This window comes from Leopardus geoffroyi, chromosome C1, assembly GCF_018350155.1.
Source record: "Leopardus geoffroyi isolate Oge1 chromosome C1, O.geoffroyi_Oge1_pat1.0, whole genome shotgun sequence".
Classification (NCBI taxonomy): domain Eukaryota; kingdom Metazoa; phylum Chordata; class Mammalia; order Carnivora; family Felidae; genus Leopardus; species Leopardus geoffroyi.
In genome coordinates, this window is record NC_059328.1 from 101,972,923 (window position 1) to 101,995,828 (window position 22,906).

At 38.7% G+C, this 22,906-nt stretch overlaps 1 protein-coding gene across 6 annotated transcripts in view; it reads right to left on the minus strand.

Annotated features, from left to right (window-relative positions):
* WARS2 (tryptophanyl tRNA synthetase 2, mitochondrial) overlaps nt 1-22,906 on the minus strand; it is a 97,766-nt gene that overhangs the window by 23,115 nt on the left and 51,745 nt on the right. The window lies entirely within an intron of this gene.

The following is a 22,906-nucleotide window of genomic DNA, read 5'->3' on the forward strand; positions in this document are numbered from 1 at the left end:
AGGAATCACCATCTGGTGTAAGATAGTCTCTCATTTTTTTCCTCGAGTCACGGAGAGGGAAGAGTTGTTTTTCACATGTTTGACAAGGAATTGCTTTTAAAGTTTTGCAAGTCACTGGGCTGAATCCGTCATCTTTCTTCCAAGAGGCATTTGGGTTTCATTGAGAACAGCACTGTCCATACAAATTGCTAACTGCTGCTGTAAACAAACAGCTAACAGACAAAAACAGTAACCCTGCATGGGAGCAGGAGGATTATAGTTGCTTCCAATCATCAAGCAAAACACACTCCCATTAGAACTAATAAAACAAGAGTTGTTTTCTTGGCATGAAGAAGTAGGAGAAAATTTTTTTTCTCCTTTACTGAATTAGGGAAAGGAATGAAAATACAGAAAAATAACCATGCATATGTAGAAAGACACAAGACGACTGACTCCTTTCCTTCAACTTGGCCTTCAATGCTCAGTTTTGATGATATGCAAAAAGCTTCCACCGTGTTTTCATGAAATCAAGTATTTTCCTTGGAGTGGCTTTTTTATTTGAACATATGGAATGAAACCTACTTAATATTATACAGTGATCTTCCTGGTATTTCCATATAAGGGGCATAAGAATAATTAATCCAAATTATTCTTATACAGAAAAAGGTAGGTAAAGAGTCAAAGGCAACTTTCAGATCATTTGTATCATTAATCATTTATCATTAATAATTATATAAGAAGGGGTAAAATACTTCAGGATTTGGCTCTCTTAATGTATCCATATTCACAACAACTGCTTGGAAAGGTTCAGATTTCTGTCTGGGGAGAAGTGGAAACAGTATCTAAATATAGTCATTCCCACTAAATGTTGTGAAACAAACAAAACAACAATCTGATCTGTTTTAGCTACAGAAAAATAAAAGCATGGGACACAGAAGGTGGCTTGTCAACCACCCACAAGCAAGTCAGCAGGGCCCGAATATTCTGATCCCCGAGTTGTAACAAGTGAAGATACATACATCCTTCAGCTGTAGCAGAAAAGCAGAGTCTGGCACCCTGTGCTCAGTAAATACTGGCTGAATGCATGAACAATACCAAAGGCTTCGGGAAGAAAGGTAAGGGCCCAGAAGAATCCATTCCATTTAGTAACAGACTTGGTGGTCCAGGCAAAGCAGTTTCAGCCGAGTGACTGGGATGGGAGCTAAATTAAGGAGGGGTGGGTTGAAGTGTGACAAGGTGGCAGGAAGGCAGATACACAATACGTGTAGCCGAATGAAGAGCTCTACCTTTGCAACGAGGCTGCCCGGATCTGAATGCTAAGCTCTGCCACGTGTGAGCTGGGTGACCCTGTGTAAGTGATGTATAAAATGAGGTTAGCGACAGTATCCGCCTGACAGTGCTTAGAACAGTACCTAGCACACAGCAAGCACTCAATAAATGGTAGTTACTCTTATGGATAAGTTTCAGAAAGACTTTTGTTTTAACTTTCTATTTTGAGATAATTGTAGATTCACATATAGCTGTAAAAAAAATAATACAGTGCAACCCAATACACCTTCACCCAATTTCCCCCAATGGCAACATCTTGCATGACTAAACTACAATATCACAACCAGGAAATTGAATTGGATACAATCCATCTACCCTACTCAGATTTCACCAGTAGTATACTCACTCATTGTGTGGGTATATTTAGTTCCGTGCAATTTTATCACATATGTAAGATATTCCTTCTTTAAGGAAGGAGAGAGATGGGAATAATAACTAGTAGGGGTTAGAGAATACAAATTTTATTTTGTTTTTTAAGGTGGGATAGACCCACTTTCTATGAAATGTCTTCCACTGAAGCAGGAAGAGGGGAAATAAATACAGATGAGGATCTATTTTATGGGATAGGAGTGGAGAGCAAAAAGTTAGAGAATTTCACATCTAATAGGCTCTGTTATCTCTGAAAATAGAAGACAGTCCAGTAGAAACAAATGGGATGAGAAAATATACTCAATGGAATTGCTGGGTTTGATTGGAAAGAACAAAAAATCCTAAGGCTTGATGTGATATGGATGCTTTTGTGAATGAAAGAGGACAATCGTTCATAAAATACACTCTTGGGAAAGCACTGTTGTTCTTCAAGGTAGACTAAAATATTCTTCATAAATCATAGGTGCTTTTAAAACTTTGCAGAAAAAAATAAATCAGTTGATTGCATTTGATTTCCTTTAGCCAGCAAAAAATCTTAACAGGATCCGATAAATACTAAACGTAAATAGCAAAGAATACTGATAAATTAAACAACATCAAGTTTACTAAAATTTTCTTTATCAAACACTACCATTTATTTTTTTTTATGAAATTTATTGTCAAATTGGTTTCCATACAACACCCAGTGCTCATCCCAAAAGATGCCTTCTTCAATACCCATCACCTACCTTCCCTTCCCTCCCACACCCCATCAACCCTCAGTTTGTTCTCAGTTTTTAAGAGTCTCTTATGCTTTGTCTCTCTCCCACTCTAACCTCTTTTTGTTTTCCTTCCCCTCCCCCATGGGTTTCTGTTAAGTTTCTCAGGATCCACATAAGAGTGAAAACATGGTTTCTGTCTTTCTCTGTATGGCTTATTTCACTTAGCATCACACTCTCCAGTTCCATCCACATTGCTACAAAGGGCCATATTTCATTCTTTCTCATTGCCACATAGTACTCCATTGAAACACTACCGTTTAAAGAGGGAAAAGACATGGGGCACCTGGGTGGCTCATTTGGTTAAGTGTCTGACTCTTGATTTCAGCTCAGGTCATGCTTTCATGTTGTGAGTTTGAGCCTTGCATCAGGCTCTGCACTGACAGTGTGGGGCCTGCTTGGGATTCTCTCCCTCTCCCTCTCTCTTTCTGCCCCTCCCTCACTTCTACTTTCTCTCTTGTTCAAAAATAAATAAATAAACTTAAAAAAAAAAAAAGAAGGAAAAGACAAGTCACAGAGTGGAAGGAGATATTTGTAAATCTACACAGAATATATTGATATACAAAATATAAAGGATTTCTACAAATTAATTAGAAAAAAGCAGATAACACCATAAAAATGGACCAAATGCATTAAGTTCAAATTAAAGTCATAATGTGACCCCATACATGCACATCAGAATGATTAAAATGAAAAAGTCAAATAATACCAAGTATGGCAAGGATACTGGGTACATTTAATACTTTTCACTACTGTGAGAATGTAAATTGGTGTACCAACGTTGAAAACTGACTGCATCCACAGTTAACATTCATATAACAAACGGCCCAGTTGTTCCATTTCTAGGTATATATCTAACAACAATATGCACATATGTTTGCAAAAATATATGTGCAGAATGCACTGTAACAACCCCAGATTGTAAGCGATCCAAATGTCCACCTACATAGGATTGATAAATTGTGGTATATTCATACAATGAAATACTATAGCGATGAGGATGAATGAACTATTGCATTCAACAACATGAATGAATTTCATAAATATAATGTTGAGTGAGAGAAGCCAGACACAAAAAAGTATATACTAAATAAGTCAAATTATATCAAGGTTTAGAAACAGGTTATTTGGAAAGGGGCATGAAGAACATTCTGGGTACAAGTTCATGGGCGTGTTCAGTTTACAAAAATAGATAAAAAGCTAGCAAGTCTACATTTGTTCTTGAATAAGATAAAATTAAAATTTTTGGTGTTTCACTCAACATTATGTTCATGAAATTCATTCATGTTGTTGAATGCAATAGTTCACTCATCTTCATTGCTATAGTATTCCATTGTATGAATATACCACAATTTATCCTACGAAGGTGGACGTTTGGATTGCTTACAATTTTTGGTGTTTAAAATAAGGTGGAGGGACTTCTGGAATGGCAGAGGAATACCCTCTGACAATCTGCTCTTCCATAAAAGCAATGAGAACACCAGCACAAATTGTCAAAGGCAATTTTTATAGAATTCTGGAAAAGGAACCAAAGGCTTGCCATAATGGCAAGAGTACCTACTTCAGAAATAATCTGAATCTCAGTGAAAACAGAGTTATGCAGCATTTAAACTCATCCTATTCCCGTCACCCCTGCCCATGTCTGTGGTGGCTCTGAAAACCAGCAGCCTAGCAACCACTGGAAGGGAAAGACTGGGTTAGGAGCTTCTCGAAAAGTCAATTCTCATCCGCATACAACTGTCACTCCTTGAGCTGTCTGACAGCTCTGTGGAAAAACCTCACTGGCAGGGCTTGCTGTTAATCAACCTCACTGGGAGCCCACTCAGTGGTAAAAACCCTATCTGTAGGACATTTTCCAGAAATAATCGGCAGCAATGATTTAATACTGCAGCTGTCTGAGGTGCTGATACCAGTAGGGGAAAACAAGAGGCTAGCTAAAAACTAGGAAAAAGCTGGGAAATAATATGGCCATGGGGTACTGGGGAAAGATCTGACTGACATATTCGAGGGCATCTAAAAGGACACACGCACGTGCAGGACACACGCACACAGGGCTCTGCACATATCCAGAAGAGATCCTAATCCTTCACCTCTGCCCCACCTTCAGACCCTGTATAAATCCCTCGGCAAAGGGTCAAGAATACAGGATCAAGGCATTTGGAAATGTCTGTTCAATTTTACCTGAACACTAAGCTAACCCAACAGAGACTGCAGTGGCTAGACATGGCAGTGTAGACAGGCTTTACGGAATTGATGCAGGAAAGTCAACAAACAAACAGCAATGACAAAAGTGAACCCTAAATGTGTGAGGATTTCATTAGAGAATTCTTACAAATTTAAAGATAATAAATACCAATTCTTCATAGTCTCTTCCAGAAAATGAAAAAAGCGTGCTTCCCTACTCATTCTAGGAGGCCAGTATTATCTTGGTATCAAAGTCGGGCAAAAGCATCACGACAAAAGACGACCACAGACTGATAGCCTTTACAAATATAGATGCAAGAATCCTAACAAAATACTAATGAACCAAATCCAGCAACATAGGTAAAGAATTACACAACATGATCAAGTGGGATTTGTTCCAGAAATGCAAGCTTGGTTTAACATCCAAAAATCCGTCAATGTAATACTACAGTAATCGAACAGTGCAGTACTAGTATAAGGTTAGAATATATAGACCAATAGAATCGAGAGCCCAGAAATAAATCCACACATCTACAGCCCACTGATTTTCACCAAGGGTGCTGAGACAATTCAATGGGGGCAAAGAATAGCCTTTCAACAAATGGTGATGGGATAAGTGAATATCTACATGCAATGTTTACATGCACAAGAATGATATTGGACCCTAACCTCTCATCATCTATAAAAATCAACTCAAAATGGATCACAGACCTAAATGTTAACAGCTGAAACTATAAAATGTTCAGAAAAAAAACATAGGAGTAAATCTCCATGGCCTTGGGGTAAGCAGTGGCTTGTTAGATATGACACCAAAAGCATAAGCAACAAAAGAAAAAAAATCAACAAACTGGACTTCATCAAAATTAATAACTTTTGTGTTTCAACGGACACCATCAAGAAAGTGAACGATGATTCACAAAATGGGGAAGATATTTGCAAATCATACATCTGATAAGAGAACTGTATCCTGAATATATAAGAAAACGCTTTATAACTCAACAATAAAAGACAAATAAATCCAAGTAAAAAATGAGAAGGATTTGAAAAGATATTTCTTCAAAGAAGATAAACAGCCAATAAGCATATGAAAAGAAGGTCAACATCATTAGTCATTAGGGAAAGATAAATCAAAACCACATTGAAATACCACTTCACACTCACTAGAATAGCTAAAATAAAAAAAGACAGACCATAACAAGTTTTGGGAAGGAAATGGAGAACTTGGAATCCCTATACATTGGTGGTGGAACCCTCGTACACAAAGTGATGCAGCCACTTTCAAAACAGTTTAACAGCCCCTCAGAATGTTAGATATAGATTTACCTACCCTATGACTAGCAATTTCACTCCTAGGTGTATCCCAAGATAACTGAAAACATATATCCATACGAAAAGCTTTACACAAATGTTCATGGCGGCATTATTTGCCATAGCTAAAAAGTGGTTACAACCCAAATGTCTGTTGACTGATGAATGAACAAATTGTGGAATATAATTCAACAATAAAAACAAATGAAGTACTGATAATGCTAAAACATGGATATACATCGAAAACATTATGTTAAATGAAAGAAGCCAATCACAAAATAACACACGCTGTATGATTCCATTTTTATGAAAGGTTCAGAAAAGGCAAATCCACAGAAGACAAGGTTAAGAGTACTGGTTGCCAGGGAGTGGGTAGAGAGGGCAACGTTTCTTTCTAGAGTGACAAAGTGTTGTAAAATTGATTGTGGTGATGGATGTACAACCCTGGAAATATACTATTTTAAGTTTATTTTATTTTTGACAGAGAGACAAAGAGAGCATGAGTGGGGGAGGGGCTGAGAGAGAGAGAGAGGGAGAGAGAATTCCAAGCAGGCCCCACACTGTCAGCACAGAGCCGAACGCAGGGCTCAGACTCACGAACCATGAGATCAGATGACCTGAGCTGAAAGCAAGAGTCAGACACTTAACCAATTAAGCCACCCAGGCGCCCCTGTAATCATAGTTTTAAATACAATCTATATAACTGATGACCTTTGAATTTGTACCTTCAGCCAGACCTCCTTGCTGAACTCCAGACTTATATAGTATTGAGCATCTTTACATAGATACCTAACGGACACCTCAAACTCAACACATCCCAAACCGACTTCCCACTCTTCCATCCTGCACCTGTTCTGTCCACAGTTGTCATCTCTGTTGGTGGCAACTCCATCCTTGCAGTGACTTAGGCAAAAACCTTGGAGATATTCTCACACCTCATTTTCTCTCACGCTCCACATCTAATCCATCTGCAAATCTCGTTATTTCTACCTTTAAAATATATTCAGAATCTTACCACTTTTTAACACTTCTGCTAGCACCCTGGTCCAAGGCACCATCAACCCTCACCTAGATGACTGTAATAACGTGCTGATTGGTCTCCATGCTTCCACCTGACTGCTCATACAATCTATTCTCAACACAGCTGAACTGATCTTTTAAAAACATAGATCATGCGACTTTTCTGTTCAAAACCCAGCACTTCCCATTTCCTTTGAGTGAAAGCCAAAGTCCTTATAATGGCCTACATGACCAGGCACGATCATCGGCTCCTATTCAACCCTGTAACATCTGTGATTCCAGTCCTCCAGCCCTCCTCCCTCTCTGCTCCCTCTTCTCCAGCCATGCTGGCCTTCTTGGGTTCCCAGAACACACCAGACATGTTCCCACCCTAGGGGCTTTGCAAGAGCTCTTTTTTTGTGATAGGAATTCTCTTCTCCCAGATAGCCACCTGGCTGACTCCTTCACTTTAAGTTTTTCCTAAAATATCATTAAGGAGGCTTACCAGACTGCACTGTTTAACATAACAATCTGTCTCCCTCAGTGACACTCCTAATATCCCTTAATGTTTTTCTGAATAACCTATCACCTCATATACCTTATGTTTGGAAAATTTACTATAGTTATGAGTACCATGGTGGTAAAGCAATGGGAATACCTAGCAGAGTACCAAGAACACAGTAAGTGCTCAATAAATATTTGTTAAATGAGTACATGAATGAAATTAAAGATTGATTAATGGGGAAATGTCTAAATAAAGTGTGGCATATTTATATAATAGCACACTATACAACACATAAGAGAAATGAACTAGATTTATATGTATAAATGTGAGATCACAAAAACATACTGCTGCATGAAAAAAGAAAATTGCTACAAGTACCCCAATATGGCATTACTTATATAATTTTTAAAAACCATACAAATAAAAATATTATATATTGGTCATGAAATTATATGTGAAAACCAGTATGAAAGATTGGCTAGATTGACACACACCAAATCTATGATTTTGGTTGCCTGGGAAGAGAGAAAAGGGATGCAGGGAGGAGGGGTATGGGGAGTGGCAAGGGGAAGAATTAAAGGGGACCTCAACTTCATAATCATTTTTTTAATATAAGAAAGTCAAGCAAATATGACAAAATGTTAACAATATTCACCCTTGCTGTTGGAAACATGAATGTTTGTTACATTATTCTCTAAAAATACTAATTAACAAAAAGAACATAGAATACCATGATTCCCAAAGCTATAGCTGTTAGGTAGCAATCAAATGCATTCAAGCAATTAGCTGGTTCAGTAAATAGTGGATCAAATGTCTAAAATACCCTCAGTGTCCCTCAGGATTTTACTATTTCCCATAGAAACACTATCTTCCCAGGAATCAGGCCCTGTAAATTTTGGTTAGAACACTTGGAAGATCATTCAGACTCACAAATTCCCATTTATCATATCTTCTCAAAACCAACAATTTCAGGCTGAGTATTTTTATTGGACTCATCATCCCCATGACAAATCCCCTTCACAGAACCTTGTTTGGGGATCTGATCTTAATTAAAAGCAGTATGTTATCAATGATAAACTCTCACTCACTCTCTTCAACTGTCAGTATTTATGTGTACACATTTGGATTTTTTCTATACGTTTTCTAGTCCAATATTTCCAAAGCTAAATAAACAGTTTCTATCAGCCTGCAGTTGAGTTAAAAGTCATCCCCATCTAAACTGTATTGCTTATTGTGTATATGTATGTATGTGTGTATATATGGATTTAAAAAAACCTATTGCATTATATTAGCCAGCTATTTCTTGGCTATGCTGAGTAACAAGTAACCCCCCAACATAAATGGCTTATAGCAATGGCTTCTTTCTCATACACATTATATATTGGTAGCTGAAGGCTGGCTGTAGCTCTATCTTATACACCTTCTCATTCCAAGACCCAAACGGAAGGAGTATTCCCTATCTGGAACATGCTATTCTCAAGTTAGAAGAAAAGAGCAGCAGAGTTATAACAAACAGGAAATTGCTTTTAAAGGTTCTGTTTAGGCATCATGTATACAATGCCCACTCACTTTTTACTGTCATATGGAGGAACCCAACATCAGTGGAGTAGGAATAGACACTTCTCCTATAGGATGCACTCATAGTCACATGCCAGTGGATAAGGGCACTTAATCCTCATACTACTAGCAAACTATTGCTAGGGTTAGCAAACTACTGCTCACAGGCCTTTGGCCTGTGGACTGTGTTTGTTCAGTCCATGGGCTAAGAATGGTTTCTACATTTTTAAAGGGTAATCAAATAGGGGCACCTGGGTAGCTGAGTTGGTTAAGCGTCCAGCTCTTGACTTCAGCTCAGGTCATGATCTCAGTTTGTGGGGTCGAGCCCCACGTCAGGCTCTGGCTGACAGCACAGGGTCTGCTTGGGATTCTCTGTCTCCCTCTTCTGCTGCCCCTCCCCTGGTCTCTCTCTTTCTCAAAAATAAATAAAGGATAATCAAATAAAAAAGAGAGTGAGAGGGAGGAGAAGGCAAAATAGGAGGAGGAAAAGGAGAAGAGGTGGTGGTGATGGCAGGGGTGACAGAGACTGCATGTGGCTTGCAAAGCCTAAAATATTTACTATCTGTGCCTTTCCAGAAAAACTTGACTGATCCCTGTTCTTACAGGAAATGAACATGAATAATTAAAACAGTAACAATCTACCACAAGCAACTCTCAAAATTGGCTACCTTGAGGAAGGAAGAGTGTTAGCTATCCTGTACAGAACTTGATGGCAGACAGTTTGCTTATTTTGTAAATAAAATCCAATTTTGGGGCACCTGGGTGGCTTGGTCGGTTAAGCGTCCAACTCTTGGTTTCGGCTCAGGTCAAGATCTCACATTTCTGGAGTTTGAGTGCTCCATCAGGCTCTGAGCTGACAGTACAGAGCCTGCTTGGGATTCTCTCTCGAAATGAATAAATAAAAACTTTTAAAAAAATTAAAAAAATAAAATCCATTTTTTAGTAGCTTCTATTTTAAATTTCTGTGTGGGCATGTCCAATAGCCCTGGGAATTTAGGTCCAACAAAATAATGGAGGTTTTTTGGAGTACATCAAAATTAAAACCTTTTTTTCATCAAGTATATACAATCAAAGTGTAAAGGCAACCTACAAAATGGGAGAAAATAACTCCTACAACTCAACAAACAAACAAACAGTCTGATCTAAGAAAATGGGCAAAGGACTTGAATAGACATTTCTCCGAAGATATACAAATGACCAACAAGCATATAAAAAGATGCTCAACACCACTAATCATTATAAAAATGCACATTAAAACCACAATGAGGTATCACCTCATATCCATTAGATGGCTGCTATCAAAAACAAACAAACAAAAAGCCCAGAAAATAACAAGGGCTGGTGAGGACAGGGAAATTGGGACCTTTGTTGGTGGGAGTGCAAAATGGTCCAACTACTATGGAAAACAGTAAGGTGGTCCTCAAAAAATTACAGATAGAATTACCATATGATCCAGCATACTTCTGGGTATAGATATAAAAAATTCAAAGCAGGGTCTCAAGCATTTGTGCCCCCATATTCACAACAGCCAATAAGTGGAAGAAACACAAATGTCCTTTGGCAGACAAATGGATAAATAAAATGAGGTATATGCATACAACAGAATATTATTCAGCCTTAAAAACAAAAACATTTCTGACACATGCTATAACACAGATGAGCCTTGAGGACATGAGGCTAAGTGAAATAAGACAGTCACAAAAAACAAATACTGTATGATTTTACTTACACGAATTACCTAGACTAGTCAAACTCATAGAGACAGAAAGTTGGTGACCAGGGACTGGAGGAGGTGGAGAATGTGAAATTGTTGTTTAATGGGTACAGAGCTTTAGTTTTCTAAGATGAAAAGTTATGGAGATTGGTTACACAACAGTGGAACTGTATTTAACATTTTTGAATGGTACACTTAAAAATGGTTAAGATGATAAATTTTATGTGATGTGTATTTTACCACTATTTTTTAAAAATACTGTGTAAAGAAAAACATACAGATTAAACCTATTTCTCAAGTTAGGAAAAATGGCTAATTTTATGTTACATGAATCTCGCCTCAAATTATTTAAAAAAATCAGGTGGAGGGACTGGTCAGAGGCAAAAAGGAAAGCCCTGGCTTCCGGTATGTTGAAGTTGAGATTTGGGAAAGTAATCCAGATAGAGATGCCTGGAAGGTAGCTAAAAGTGCAAGTGTAGAATTAAGAAGAAAGGTAGGCACTGGCAGCAAAGACGGGAGAGAAAATGGCTGAAAGTTATAGAAGGAGGTAAGACTTTAGGAGGGCAGAATATATATGGAGAGATTTTTATCTCAGGACAGAACTGCGGATTCAAGAGAGTCAGTAAATGAAACAAATGATTAGAGGAGTAGAAGAAAAATACATTACTGCCCTATCATTAGAGTCAAGAGAAAATCCTAAAAGGAAGAAGTGGTTATGTATCAGTGAATCAGAGAAGTAAAGAAGTATAAGAAGTAAGAACAGACTAAGCCCAGGTAAGGGGTCACGTTGCACTTCATTAAAAACACAAACACTTCGTTGTGTTTGCAATCCTGTGACGTAACGAAGTAGAAAATATGTTTGTAGGGGCGCCTGGCTGTCTCATTTGGTGGAGCGTGCAACTCTTGATCTTGGGGTTGTAAGTTTGAGCCCCACATTGGGTGTATTGATTACTTAAAAATAAGGTCTTAAAAAAAAGAGAGAAAATATGTTTGTAAAAGATGGCTCTCCCTACATATTTTTTGTTTGCTTTGATTTGGATAATGTTTAGACAAGGAAACACATCAATTTCAAAGCAAAAATAATGAAAATCTTAAATTATAAGATGGTTTTCATATTCTTATTTTAAGCTCTTTTCAGTTTTTGACTAAAATTTCCCGAAATTCTTGGCAGTTAAAATCCCTTCAATCTAGGGGCGCCTGGGTGGCTCAGTTGGTTAAGCATCCAACCTCGGCTCAGGTGGTGATCTCATGGCTGTGGGCTCAAGCCCTGCACCAGGCTCTGTGCTGACAGCTCAGAGCCTGGAGCCTGCTTTGGATTCTGTGTCTCTCTTTCTCTGCCCCTCTCCAGCTCGCATTCAGTCTCTGTCTCTCTCAAAAATAAATAAGCGTTAAAAAAAAAATTAAAAAAAAAAATCCCTTCAATCTAATTCTAAACACTGTCCTAATAAGCACATTGCTCTCACACTTTCCCTGGAGGGATGCCAATAGTTGTAACACTTGGTTTCACAGTGCTTCTGGCTGGTTTACAAGCTGTACCATTTGAAGAAGTACAAGGAACATGTTACCTCAACAAATCAAATAATTTGTTTAGTTACTAAATCTGTGAGCAGGTTGATTCTTGGCTTCACTGTGAATGGATGACTCAAAGATTGGATGACATTTTCATGCCATATCTGTTTTGTCTGCGCCATTTTAAATGTCTGAACAACAGCTACATTGAAATACCTGTAGTGTTCGTACACAATTCCATGGTTCTTTTTTCTTTTGACTTATATAACAACATCCAGAGTGTCTACTTATTTCAAAAAAAATTTTTTTATATTAAATCAACTTTGGTGGGGCATAATTTATACACAGTAAGATGTACCTATTTTAGCTGTTCAGTCCAATGAGTTTTGACCAATTTACACGTGTAACCACCACACCCATCAAGACACAGAATATTTCAATGTCCCCCAAAAGTTCCCTCATGCCCCTTTGCAACAAATCCCTCACCTCTGCTCTTGGAAACCACTGACCTGTTTTCTGTTATTATGGATTAGTTCTGCCTATCCTAGAAAAGCCTGTAAATGGAATTATATAATATGAACTCTTCTGTGCTTGGCTTCTAGCAACATAATATTTCTGAGACTCCTCCACAGTGTGATATACTCCTTTTCGTGGTTGAATAGTATTCCATTAATTGAATATTCTACAATGGTTTATCTATTTACTCGTTGATGGGTGTTTAAGATTTTGGGGGACTATTATAACTAAAATACTATGAACATTTGTGTACAAGTCATTTTGTAGGCAATGTTTTCATTTCTCTTGGGAAAATACCCAGGACTGGAATTACTGGGTCATTGGGTAAACATATGTTTAATTTTGTAAGAAACTGCCATTTTGTGTTTTTGCTAGCAATGTATGAGAGTTCAATCTGCTTCATAACCTACTGAAATTTAGTATTGCCAGTATTTTTAATTTTAGTCAACCAAGTGGGTTGGAAATGGTATATCCCTGTGGTTTTATTTTACATTTCTCTGACAACCATGATGTTGAGCTTTTCACGTGCTTACTTCTTCATTTGTGAAATGTCTGTTCAAATATAGTGTCCAATTACAAAATTAGGCTGTCTTACTGAGTTAAGAGTCCTGTATATATTTGGCACAGAGTTTGTCAAATGCATGTATTAAAAATATTTTCTCCTACTTTATGGCTCACCTTTTCATTTTCTTAATGGTGTCTTTCAAAAAATAGAAGCTTTGGGGCGCTTGGGTGGCTCAGTCGGTTGAGGATCTGACTCTTGATTTCGGCTCAGGTCATGATCCCAGGGTCAGGGGATTCAGCCCTGCATCAAGCCCATCAGGCTCCGTGCTGAGCATGGAGCCTGCTTGGGATTCTCTCTCTCCCTCTGGCCCTCTCCCCTGCTCACACACTCTCTAAAATAAAAATTAAAAAAAAAAAAAAAATAGAAGCTTTATCTTTTCAGGAACTCAAACAAGTATCAACATTTTCTTTTAAGTTAAATGCTTTTCTTGTACTTTCTAAGAAGGCTTTGCCTACCCTCAAGGTCTGGAAGATTCCCCCCCCCCCCCCCATGATTTCCTCTGGAAGTTTTATAGTTTTCACATTTACATTTAGGTCTATGGTAGTTTTAGGTTGATGTGTTGTGAATGGTGTAAGATAAGAGCCAAGGTTCATTCCCCTCTCCCCATATGGATATCCAGTTGGACACCTAAAACCATTTGCTGAAAAGACTATCTCTCTCCCACTGAAATGGTTTGACACTTTTGTTGAAAACATTTGGCTTCTGGATGTGGGTATACTTCTGGATTCCCTATTCCTTTGCATTGATCTATTAGTCTATTCTTATCTCAAGACCACACTCACTTGATTATTGTAGCTTTAGAGTAAGTCTTAAGGAAAGGTGGTATCAGTCCTCCAACTGTGTTTTCTCTTTCAAAACTGTTTTGGGTATTCTAAGTACTCTGTATTGCTATATACATTTCAAATTCAATTTGTCAGTGTCTACAACATCTCAATTAGGATTGCAATGAATCTATGGATCAAATTAGAGAGAACTGACATGTTAACAATATTGAATTTCCTATCCAAGCACAAGCCTTCCACTTATGGTAATGGCTAAGTAGCTCTGTATTAATATGCTTGGCTGTCATAACAAGATACCCCACATTGGGTAGCTTAAACAACAGAAATTTATTGTCTCACATTTTTGGAGGCTGGAAGTCCAAACTCAGGGTGCCAGCAGGGTCAGGTTCTGGTGAGAGCTTTCTTCCTGGTGTGCAGATAGCTGCTTTCCACTGCGTGCTCACACGGTAGACAGGGAGTAATTTCTCTTTTCCTTTTCTATTGGTAGGAATATAAACTGGAATGCCAATTTGGAGAGCAATCTGGCTATATCCAGTAAAGCTGATGATGTATGTCACACATTGTCATGATCCCACTTTAGGTATGCATACCTAGAAAACTCTTTCAGGCGTACACATAAGGCATATACAAGCATGCTATAGTATTGTTTATAATAACAAAAAACTGGAGAAAAAAATCTAAATATTCTTTACTGGGGAAATGGATAAATTGTGATAGAGCTAGACAGTGGAATATCGAGAGCAGTCAAAATGAACAAATCTCAGCCCAGTAATGCTGCACAGAAAACTAGAGATGCAGGAAGCTATGTGCATACCACCACCTATATAAAGTTTTAAAACATGAAAAATTAATAATATGGACTGTTACGGCTAAAGCCTATGCAATAAAAATATAAACACATACATTGGAATGATGAATATCAAATTCAATACAGTGGTTACCTCTGGGGAGGCAGCAAGTGGAATGGGATTAGAGGGAGCTAAACAGAAAGTTTTTACTATACTCCTAATATCTTATTTCTTAAAAAACAAAAAGCATTAATAAGTAAGTATGCCCAAAGGTTAGCATTGCAAAAAGCAACCATTCATCTTCCTGCTTTTTTGAATATCTGAACTCTTTTTTTTTTTTAATGCTTGTTTATTTTTGAGAGAGAGAACTTGAGCAGGGGAGGGGCAGAGGGAGAGGGGAGACAGAGGATCTGAAGCAGGCTCTGTGCTGAGAGCAGAGAGTCCAATGTGGGGCTCGAAATCACGAACCGTGAGACCACGATCTGAGCTGAAGTCGGACGCTTACCTGACTGAGCCACGCAAGCACCCTGAACTATTTAAGAAGCTCCCCCAAAACCTTCAACAATAAACTTTTCAGAAAATATTTGATTACTGAGTATGAAGATAGGTACTATCATTCATTTGAGCTGCGCTTTCCAATTCCACTCCACCCTTAAATCTTCACGGTATCAAGAAGCCTCGGTGGGAGCAGTATTGTGTGTAGTGGGGTAGGGCAAGAAAGAAAGTTAACACTTACCAGGTATGATATGTCCTATTATTTATTTATTTATTTATTTATTTATTTATTTTTAATTTTTTTTTAACATTTATTTATTTTTGAGACAGACAGAGACAGAGCATGAACGGGGGGGAGGGTCAGAGAGAGGGAGACACAGAATCCGAAACAGGCTCCAGGCTCTGAGCTGTCAACACAGAGCCTGACGCGAGGCTCGAACCCACGGACCGCGAGATCATGACCTGAGCCGGAGTTGGCCGCTCAACCGACTGAGCCACCCAGGCGCCCCATGTCCTATTATTTAAATATCCCTCTTCTAGACATTAAAACAGGGGATCAGAGAACTTGCCCAGCATGTGACAACAAAAAGAGGTCACAGTGCGATTCAGGCGAACTATAGCTGGCTGTAAAACCTGTACTTTTTCCACTATTGCTATGATAGTAAAATAGAACTCTTCCTGAAAGTATCATTATGATACGACTTAATCCTGTGGTCCAGGATGGAGGCAGCAAAACTACTGTAGCTTGCTCATGACGTCACAGGGAGTATCAATCCAGGCGAGCAAGTGGTACCAGTGGAAACTTCTTAGACAAAGAAATACTTGGGGAGTTTGGTTGTGTAATCTTCCTGACTTCTCTCTATTATGTATACCATGAGCCATTCAGATCCTTTGTCTCTCCCTAGAAACTTTGGAGGTAATGGCAATTTCATAAATTGATTTCTCAAGTCCATTAATCTTTACGGATGTTTGTTTGCTTTCTTTCTTTTTTAAAAAAACCTACATATTTTTTAAGTGATCTCCACACCCAACGTGGGGCTCGAACTCACAATCCTGAGATCGAGGGTCGCGTGCTTTACCGACTGAGCCCGCCAGGGGCCCCTACTTTCTTTCTGAGTTGTATGTTGCACCTGTTGTTGGTAGCCTAACAACTTTGAGAGTTCAACAACTATAAATATGTATTGTCAAATAGGCTTCCAAAATTCCTGGGTAAGTGAAAACATGAGACTGTCTGTTCAAGTTTAAGTGTTGGGGGTCTCACACCTCTGAGATGAGGGACAGTGGGTCAGGTACACCTTTTGTTTGTGTACGTGAGCCAGGATACATGTGAGAGCTTGGTTACTATTTACTATCCTTTATTATTATTATTATTATTATTATTATTATTATTATCATTATTATTACTATTATTGATTTTAGTTTCCTGGAAAACAAAACATAACTCTAATTAGAGACTGAAGCCACATTCCAAAGCTGTAGATTCCACTCTTCTCCCTCAACACTTCCCTGGACAGTGCTGGAGCTCTCTGTAACATACTGTCTGCTGGCCGAAACTGTCCTTTTCTCCTGGCTCTGGCAGAAAGCCAGCGCCTAAAGCTATGAACTCCAGCTTTTATCTTCCATCCGCAGGGTGATTAGTTCGCAAGGAAAGTAACAACTAAAGATGTGGAGAGGTGCACCTCAGAAACAGCTGTGGGAATCAGACTGGATGTGCACTCAGGCCTGCTGGAAATAAAAGACCATTGATTTTGGCATTGGGATGGAAACTTCTGCCAAACACACACACAAGTGGGCTTGCTTGCTCTCTCTCCTTCTCAGTCTCTCTCTCTCTCTCTCTCTCTCTCTCTCTCACACACACACACACACACACACACACACACACACACACACACACACACCTTTCAGAAGAGAGGCTCTGTAAAATTCCCCACATATGGCAAACATATTTTAGGGGAAGCACCATGACTAGAGGCCACTGGGAGAGAAAGAAAAAGAAAATAATGAGAAAAATCTTCAATAAGTCTAAATTGTTTCAGTCAGACTGCTGAGAAAGAATGCAGAGGATTGGAAATGAAAATTATTGGTAAAATAAGCATTATAGCACAGCTAAATTCCTTCCCTACTTCCAATGATTGCTAGAACTTACTCCCATGTACAACAATAGCACCTGGGGAACGAGTCTTGGATTTAGCTTCAAGTACTTTGCTTAACACAATGGATAGATAATACACGAAAAGAGGGTGCTATATAATTAAAATTTTTTCTCTAGTTCGCAATTTCAAAAATTCTTTTTTTAGAAAGTTTATTTAGTATAGGAGAGAGAGAGAGAGAACACATGCAGGAGTGGGGGAGGCGCAGAGAAAGAGAGGGAGAGAGAGAATCCCAAGCAGGCTATGTGCTGTCAGTACAGAGGCTGATGTGGGGCTCGATCTCACGAGCTGTGAGATCATGACCTGAGCCGGAACCAAGAATCAGCCACTCAACCGACTGAGCCACTCAGGCGCCCCCAAAATTCTTAATTTTATTTGTAAATAACAGTGTATGGGGAGGGTAATGAAGGTATATCTAATTTTAGCTGGCATTGGCTTGAAGTATAATTGTTTTCTAAATCCCTACCCTCTTGGTTACATGTTTCATGATCAATTAAATGCTTGAATGCATTATAAAACTCCCAAAGAAAGGACCTAACAAAAACCCTTGTTAAATAGACAACTGACCTCTAAGTTATCTGCTTTGAAAGTTAAGAACTGATTTATCAAATTTTCTCAAAATAAAACCAGAACCTCCCCAACTCTTGCTTTAAAGAGTTATTAGTAAAAGCTAATCAGATCATCTGAACAAAAACAACCTGATGAATGAAAAGTGGTAGAGTGGAAACAACACCGGACTGATGTTCTTAGGGGCCTTGTTCTTTTTTTTTTTTTTAATTACGTTTTTAATTTTAGTTCTAGTATAGTTAACATATAGTGTAATGTTAGTTTCACGTGTACAATATGGTGATTTATCACTTAACATACATCACCCGGTGCTCATCACAAGGGTACTTACTCCTTACTGCACACCACCTACTACACCCATCCCTCCATCCCCTCCCATCTGGTAACCACTAGCTTCTCTATAGTTAAGAGTCTGTTTCTTGGTTTGTCTCTCTCTCTTTTTTTTTTTTTTTTTTTGACTTTGCCCCTTTGTTTTGTTTCTTAAATTCCACATGAGTGAAATCATACAGTATGTCTTTCAGTGACTTACTTCGATTAGCATTATATGCTCGAGGTCTATCCATGTAGTTGCAAGTGGCAAGATTTCATTCCTTTTTATGGCCGAATAATATCCCCTTATGTATATAAATTATATAGATTATTTTATAATAAATATAATGTATAAAAATATGTAAAAATATTTTATAATATATAAATACAAAATATGTAGGTATATATTTTTTTAATTTTTTTACATTTATTTATTTTTTGAGAGACATAGAGAGACAGAGCACAAGTTGGGGAGGGACAGAGAAAGAAGGAGACACAGAACAGAAGCAGGCTCCAGGCTCCGAGCTGTCAGCACAGAGTCCAACACGGGGCTCGAACTCACAAACCGTGAGATCATGACCTGAGCCGAAGTCGGACACTTAACCGACTTGAGCCACCCAGGCGCCCCATATGTAGGTATATTTTATAAATACATATCAGGGGCCTCATTCTTGAAGGGCTTTCTAGAAATTGAGTTTAGATTAAAAAAAAAATTTTTTTTTAATGTTTATTTTTGAGAGACAGACACTTGTGAGTGGGGGAGGGGCAGACAGAGAGGGAGACACAGAATCTGAAGCAGCCTCCAGGCTCCAGGCTATCGGCACACAGCCAGATGCAGGGCTTGAACCCACAAACCGTGAGATCATGACCTGAGCCAAAGTCGGACGCTTAACCAACTGAGCCACCCAGGGGCCCCTTGAGTTTAGATTTTTAACCTGAGGATAGGAGAGAGGTGCTGAGATATCTGAAGTAGAAAGATGACCGTGGCTGCAATGTGGGGGAAGGATGGCTGATATGAGGGCCTGAGGCAGGAATGGAAGGGTGATATGACTGTCCAAGCAAGAAACAGTGAGGACCTCGAGGTCAGCCCTGGCTCTCTGCTGTCCCCCAGACGCCAGCTACTGAGGCAAAGGCATGGTGGGGGCAGAATAAGGTTCTCTCCCATGAGAATACCTTCCAAAAGTGGTGCCTTAGGAGGAAAAAAAGAGTCCTGGATTTGCCACCTGTATGACAGGTCAAATTAAGAAGCTACATTTGTTAAACATTTACTAGGTATCAGGCACCTCTCAGAGATGATTCTGAGGACATTTTATAATTTACTGAACATTTTCATACCTTAATGTGAAACCTGTGAAAGAACAGTAATCCCTGACTCATGTGCTCTTTTGAGGATTAAAAGAGATATCATACACATGAAAAGGCTTTTCCAATCTTATATATCTAAAAATATTAGTTTTCTTTTTTTTTAAAAAAAAATTTTTTTTCAACGTTTATTTATTTTTGGGACAGAGAGAGACAGAGCATGAACGGGGGAGGGGCAGAGAGAGAGGGAGACACAGAATCGGAAACAGGCTCCAGGCTCTGAGCCATCAGCCCAGAGCCTGACGCGGGGCTCGAACTCCCGGACCGCGAGATCGTGACCTGGCTGAAGTCGGACGCTTAACCGACTGCGCCACCCAGGCGCCCCTAAATATATTAGTTTTCTAATAAACATGACTTCCAATTTTTTTCCTAAATGCTATGAGCATTTTCTTTTCAGTCTCCATCTATTGGAGACTCCACAGATTGATAAAGACAGCTGTTAATTATTGATTTTTGTATGGTAAGACATAAAACATGAACACCATGAGGATTCTTTCACCTAATAGAACACTGCAAATATGGGGCCACGTGTCTAGAATAATAACTATTTCAGGGAGACTAGCTTGTTCGATTATACTTCTATTTGAGAATGGTTCTAAGAAGCAAATCCAATACATGCCTTCATACTTTCAAGATAAAGCATGAGGAAGAACTTCCCATCCTCCTCCATGAACAACTAGAAGCTTTATGGCCATTCTGAGGGAACTGACCTCAGGCATTCTACGGGCACTAGACAAGCATAGTTTCTATTCCAACCATTAAAAACGGTGATGAGCAACTTCACGAATCATGGTGGATAGCCACTAAACATGAGCTAATACACATTCGAGCAAAGAAAAAGCAACAACAAAAAATAAGGCTTATTTTTGTGCTCAAAAGAGCTAATTTTATAGCAAATAAAGGAAAGGCTGATCAACATATCAAAGTCATGAAAAAAAGTGGGAGTCTAAAAAAACCTAAGGTTTTAATTCTTTTTAAGTGGAGGATTAACTCTATGAGAAATAAAATAAAATAAAATTTGAACAACAAATCAAAAGATACAAAAAAAATGTAACGTGTGGACCATTATTCAAACAAGCCAAATATAAAAGACATTTTGGAAGACTCAGCGTAATTTGAATATGGACTGCGTAGTAGATGATCATATGGAATTATCATTAGCTTTGTTGGGTGTGATGACAGTATTGTGGCTATGGAAGAAAATATTCTCAGTTTACAGACAGGCACACTGAAATATTCAGTGGCTGCGATGCCATGATATGTGTTATCTGCTTTAAAATACTTCAACAACCACAAAAAACCACCTTGATGAGACAAATCACAAAAGGCTACTCTTCTATACATATTGAAATTTTTCTTTATTAAATATTTAAACAAGGAAAGAAAACCTGATAAAACATCCAGTCCATCCACTCAGTTGTACTAAGGTGGGTTGTCTGAGTTAAAGAAGGAAACGGCCCAGACCAAACATGTCTTGAGGTTAGAAAGACACTTGAGGAAGTCTTCTCATATTGTCTTTGTGGGACGAACTGTGGACTATGGGCTGATGAGTACTTCCCTCACATTTTACTGGCAGGCTACCCAAATTCCCCGGAGGGAGCTGCAGTCAGGGATGGGAGAAGGGGAACTTCGAGGCACTGTGAGGCTGCATCGAGGCCAATGAGGAAATAGCCAACACCATGACCTGCAGTCTCTGACATAGACCCACCACCACTATTAGAACCAATGAGCGTATCACATGCCGTACAAGAATCACAAGGAAGGTGACTTTCATTATCCCTCACTTATGGGGGAGTTCTCACAAAGTCTCCCATACTGTGGGCTGCTCTTTCTATTACAACAAAGTATCATGTTGAAGAAGAGACCTTAATTATCACAAATTTTAGATGCTTACAGATATCACTGCCAAACATCCTTTAAAAAGAAGGAAAAAAAAATTATAATGTGATCATTCCTGGGGGTATGAGCTCAAAGTGCAAGCACTGGATGTGGTTGTAAATGAGCCTTTAATTTTAAACATCACTTAACAAGGCAGTCTGGCAAGTGGTTACTTTGTGGAGACATAGACATTTTCGCCTTCCAGAAGTATGGAAGTAGGTACTGGGAATACCATTTTTAGAAACAGTGTCACATAAGGATCAAAAGGGAGCTTTTATCAAAAATAGCTTAGATGGAAAAAACATAGCTTAGATGAACTTAAGGTGTATCAAGTAACTTAAAAAGTGGCTCTAATGATGGTCAGCAGTATAATGTTGGAGACAGATGTGAAGAGTTTGAATAAACATTGTTTCGTGATACAGGACAGGCACGTTCCTTTCAGAGAGACAGACTGTTCCCGAGATGGGACCCCTAGCGTGAAGAAGGTTAAGACCTATGGGGTAAGGATCTGTAGGGTAAAGAGATTGCATAATAAAGGTCTCTGAGTATTTGAAAAGCAGCCACGTGGAAGACAGAGTTGATTTATTCTGCATTTTTAGAGAGCGTAAGTCAAATGAGTGGATGGGAATTATAGGGAGGCAGGTATATGCTCAACATAAGCAAGTACATTTATATTCTTATAACAATTAGATCAGTCCAAGATTGACTTTGAAAAGTTATGTGTAACTAAAGGCCAACTGTGAGGAATGAAATTGAGACAAGTTCCCTTTACGGATATTTTAATGATTAGATGCTATTATTTTATCACATTATCTCCAAGCTGGAAACACATTTTAAGCTGATAAATCTATTTATTTTTTGAAGATATTCATTTATTACATATTATTTATTCATTTTTATTTATTTTTAATTTTTTAAGTGTTTTTATTTATTTTTGAGACAGAGAGAGACACAGCATGAGCAGCGGAGGGTCACAGAGAGAGGGAGGCACAGAATCTGGAGCAGGCTCCAGTCTCTGAGCTGTCAGCACAGAGCCCGACGTGGGGCTCGAACTCACAGACCGCGAGATCATGACATAAGCCGAAGTCGGACACTTAACCGACTAAGCCACCCAGGCGCCCCTATTACATATTTTTAAAATGGTCACTGTGAATTTTTATACTAAGTTTTGCAGGTGATAAAACGTACATAAAAATGATGATTGTCAGGGGCTCCTGAGTGGCTCAGTTGGTTCAGCGTCCAACTCTTGATTTTGGCTCAGGTCATGATCTCACAGTCATGAG